Source organism: Pongo abelii, chromosome 8, assembly GCF_028885655.2.
Source record: "Pongo abelii isolate AG06213 chromosome 8, NHGRI_mPonAbe1-v2.0_pri, whole genome shotgun sequence".
Classification (NCBI taxonomy): Eukaryota; Metazoa; Chordata; class Mammalia; order Primates; family Hominidae; genus Pongo; species Pongo abelii.
Window position 1 is genome coordinate 140,208,295 of NC_071993.2, and position 4,799 is coordinate 140,213,093.

A 4,799-nucleotide genomic window follows, 5' to 3' on the forward strand; every position below is an offset into this window, starting at 1 on the left:
ATCGGGGTGACCCTGGCTCCCATTGTGTCCGGAATTGGTGGGTTCTTGGTCTCACTGACTTTAAGAAAGAAGCCGTGGACCCTCGTGGTGAGTGTTACAGCTCTTAAGGTGGCGTGTCTGTAGTTTCTTCCTTCTGATGTTCGGATGTGTTCGGAGTTTCTTCCTTCTGGTGGGTTCGTGCTCTCGCTGGCTCAGGAGTGAAGCTGCAGACCTTTGTGGTGAGTGTTACAGCTCATAAAAGCAGCATGGACCCAAAGACTAAGCAGTAGCAAGATTTATTGCAAAGAGCAAAAGAACAAAGCTTCCATGGTGTGGAAAGGGACCGGAGCGGGTTGCCAATGCTGGCTCAGGCAGCCTGCTTTTATTCTCTTATCTGGCCCCACCCACATCCTGTTAATTGGTAGAGCCGAGTGGCCTGTTTTGACAGGGCGCTGATTGGTGTGTTTACAATCCCTGAGCTAGACAGAAAGGTTCTCCATGTCCCCACAGGTTCTCTAAGGCCCCACGAGAGCAGCTAGATACAGAGTGTCGGTTGGTGCACTCACAAACCTTGAGCTAAATACAGGGTGCTGGTTGGTGTGTTTACAAACCCTGAGCTAGATATAAAGACTCTCCACGTCCTCACCAGACTCAGGAGCCCAGCTGGCTTCACCTAGTGGATCCCGCACTGGGGTTGCAGGTGGAGCTGCCTGCCAGTCCCGCGCGTGCGCTCACACTCCTCAGCCCTTGGGTGGTCGATGGGACTGGGCGCCGTGGAGCAGGGGGCGGCGCTCATCGGGGAGGCTCGGGCCGCACAGGAACCCACGGAGGCGGGGGAAGGCTCAGGCATGGTGGGCTGCAGTCCCGAGGCCTGCCCCGCAGGAAGGCAGCTAAGGCCTGGGGAGAAATGGAGCGCAGCGCTGGTGGGCTGACACTGTTGGGGGACCCAGTACACCCTCCGCAGCCGCTGGCCCGGGTGCTAAGCCCCTCATTGCCCGGGACCGGCAGGGCCAGCCGGCTGCTCCGAGTGCGGGGCCCGCCAAACCCGCGCCCACCCGGAACTCCAGCTGGCCCGCAAGCGCCAGGCACAGCCCCGGTTCCCGCTCACGCCTCTCCCTCCACACCTCCCTGCAAGCTGAGGGAGCTGGCTCCGGCCTTGGCCAGCCCAGAAAGGGGCTCCCACAGGGCAGTGGTGGGCTGAAGGGCTCCTCAAGTGCCGCCAAAGTGGGAGCCCAGGCAGAGGAGGCACCGAGAGCGAGCGAGGGCTGTGAGGGCTGCCAGCACGCTGTCACCTCTCACCATGGCAAATGCTGTCCCCAGTAGCACGTGGGGCTCTTCAGCTTACCTGAGTGCTGCGTCTCCATGGGCGGCAATTTCTCCGAGGCCTGGCGCAGCGGCACCGGAAGCGGGTACTGGTGCCCTAAGGAGCGGGAGGGTCAGCGTCCGGGGCCTGCCCTGTGTTCGCCGAGGCGATGGGTTGATTAGAGGAGCCACAGTTCCTCTCCGTGCACTCACGTGAATTACACGCGGTGACTCAGCAGCTCCATGATGTCATGGCTCTGAGCGAGCGGCCGAGCATCGGTGCCCCAGTCCAGCCCCTGCTGTTCCGTCACACTCATGTTTCCAAGCTGAAAACGCGAGGGGCTCAAAACTGGAAAGGAAAACAGCATGGTCGGCCTCTCGTTCCTGCAACACGTGCTGCGGGCGATGGAAAGATGGGGGAGGAGGAGGGACCACCCAGGGTGCCCCCCTCTGACAGTTACCCGCCCTTTGCCCCAAGGCTGTCTTTGAGGTTGGTCTTTCTGGGGCTGTGGCCTAATTGAAGGCAAGAGACAGCATCGGGCGTTGACTGTCCCCTTGTGTGGGCTGGGCGTTAACCCTGGCTGGGGTTGCTGGGCACCAGCCCTCATCACAATAAAAAACCCACAGTGAAGATGGGTCAGGGGTTTGCACTGCGCCAGGTCTGCTTATCCCCAAAAGGCCACGGGTTTCCCATCACAGGTGGTCTGGAAGCACCAGATGGCGCACGTGTGGGGTGGCCAATGACAGGCTGCCACGGAGATGTGCAGACCTGCAGGCCACAGACATTCCCAGAGAGCTCCTGTGTGCAAAACATGGACACATGGATGTTTGTGAGGCTCTGGGATGGCGTTTAGCAGGAAGAGTAACAGGAGTCTCCACAGAATCAATAAAATAAATGTAGCACCTGTCGGGTTATTGAAACCAGTTGTTATTAGGAAGGGATTTAGGGCAGCTGATGAAGAAACACGAAGACAACAAAACTAAATGTCCAAGAATAAGGAAGCTGAGGAAGAAAGCAGCCGCCGTGTGGAGCTGCCCAGAGACCAGCACTCACCTGTGTCACTGTGCGGGGAGGGCAGGGTCTCGCCAGCAGCCGGCGGCACAGGCAGGCAGCACAGGGGCTGCGTTGTGGCCTCTGTGATGTCACCTGGCAGAGGTGCCTGAGCTGGGCCTGGTGTGGAGGGCACAGGCCTCACTCCCTGACTGCCTGACAGTCCCTACAGTGAGCGGGACCCCCTTATTAAGGCAGTGGGGCAGCAGGTGTTGAGGGGTGGGGCCCAGCCCCAGGCACCCGCACGTTTCTCTCTGCCCCTGGGAGAAGTGTTGAGAGACGGAGCTCGGGATCAGCTGGCATACCCATCATGTTGCAGTGTCAACCAGGGAGCACAGAGCCGTGAACATCCCTTCAACAGCACGCCACACACTCCTGGTACAAACTCCAGACCACAGCACAGCACCCAGACGGCTGCAGCCACACAGGTGACCCAGGGTCCACGGCACAACACCCAGACGGCTGCAGCCACGCAGGTGACCCAGGGTCCACGGCACAGCACCCAGACGGCTGCAGCCACGCAGGTGACCCAGGGTCCACGGCACAGCACCCAGACGGCTGCAGCCACGCAGGTGACCCGGGGTCCACAGCACAACACCCAGACGGCTGCAGCCACGCAGGTGACCCAGGGTCCACGGCACAGCACCCAGATGGCTGCAGCCACGCAGTTGTGACCCAGGGTCCAGAAATCTTTTGACAAAAGAGACTTTGGGGCATTGGGAAGTGTGAGGCTCAGGTGGGAGGAGATGGCTCCAGCCCTCACCATGCTTGGCCCCGCCCCCAGCAAGGACCCCCATGACAGGGCTTCAGGCCTCGGGCTGGTGGTGTGTCCAGGGCCTGCTGCCTGTCTGATGTGAGCGTCCTCACCCTGTCCAGAAACCCGCAACTGCCGGGACCGTGGGGTGACAGCCACGGTGGGCTCTGCAGGGCCCTCTGGTCTAAGACACCAGGAGGCCACGTCCAGCAACCAAGGCCACCAGGCAGGACACGTCAGGATGGAGGTGCAGTGAAGACCATGGTGGACGCCTCCAGAGGTTCCCACGTGGCTTCCAGTGGAGTCTCTGCCAAACCCGGCCTGTGCAAGGGCAGAGACGAGGCCCAGCAGGGTCCGAGCAGGCCCGAACCCGTGATGCGGCTGCTGTGTCTGGGTCTGAGCTGCACCCACAGGCGACGTGAGGGGAGCCTAGGAGGCGGAGGAGGCACGGGGCCGGGAAGGCTCGGGGTCCTGGAGCTCTCAGTGTGCGCCATGGCCGGGCAGCCTGGTCAGTCGGGTCACTGCGGCGGGGAAGTCGGGAGCCAAGAGGCAGCTCAAGACAGCAAGGGCTGCAGGGGGACCAGGAGTTTCAGGCAGCCACTGGTGCCGGCGGCGGGGCCGGGATGGAGCAGGGCGGGTCCCTGAAACCTGCTGGTTGGGTCAGCCTTCCAAGGCCATTGCCGGGGATGAGACAGAAGAGATGGCATGGCTCATGTGACGGGTGGGGGCCCGACACTCCAGCCCCAGCCCTTCCCTGGCTTCTGGGAGGCCCAGGCTGCCTCTGGGCAGGAAGAGATGCTGCTTCCTGCAGGCCAGGCCGGCTCTGGTGGAAGGAAGTCCTGGGCGTCCACTGCAGGCTGAGGCCTCTCCTGTGCACCTGCCCTCACTGCAGCTGGCAGGGACAGACGTGTCCGGGCCGCAGGGTGAATCCTCCATGCTTTTCCTTGTCTCCGTTGCAGTTTTCCTGGCGTCTTGTCCTCTGGATGGGCCTCTAGATGAACATAAACTCCAGGGAGACTGCATAGAATATACAGCCCTTCTTTAAAGCTCCCTAGAGGAAGAAAGCCCCTCAGCAGGAAGTATTGTCGACATTGCCACCACTAGTAATGAAATATTTACTGAAAAGTCAAAGCAAGACATTTTTCTAGTTAATTAAAACAGTGCATCTTTCAAGCAAGCTCCCTCGAGGGGCCAGGCTCGGATGGACCCAGCGGGCAGGCGGCCCGAGGTGCTCCCAAGTGGGGTCTCGATTGGGAAGGGGGCTCCCAGGACGCAGGTGGGGTTCCTGCCGCATGACGCTGAGTGGTGGGGGGACAGACGCTGCAGAGACCCTGCAGAAGGTCCCTCCCGATGTGTAAACTCACACTTAGTAAGCAGTGGCGGGTGTCTGGGCCTGCACTCTGGAAATGATGGTGGTCCTTGGAGGGTTTTTTTGGCCAGGGACAAGAGTACTTGGGTTTGCTTTCTGGAAAAATGAAAAAAGAGAGGTTTCTGTGTTCTCTCAGCTGTGTTAAACACTGGCAGAAGTCGCCTCTCAGGCCCTCCGCAGGGCTATGACAGGCTGGGGAAGTGGGGGCTCAGGAGGGAGCTCAAACAGCCTGCAGACTCTGCAGCAGAGTCTGCACCCCTGGAAGGAAGCATCGGGGAAGGCACTGCACCCATGCGTGGCTTCGAGGGCAGGAGGGAGGTTGCACAGCGAGGGGTCACAGGCTC

General features: G+C 60.7%; 1 long non-coding RNA gene across 1 annotated transcript; it reads right to left on the reverse strand.

The window, feature by feature from the left end:
- Positions 1-266: 266 nt before the first annotated feature.
- Positions 267-4,496, reverse strand: LOC129048402 (uncharacterized). The gene is made up of 3 exons (XR_008510736.1): positions 2,336-4,496; positions 1,325-1,630; positions 267-876 (listed from the first exon to the last, which is right to left on the reverse strand). It is a non-coding gene; the product is annotated as an uncharacterized LOC129048402 (long non-coding RNA).
- Positions 4,497-4,799: the final 303 nt, after the last annotated feature.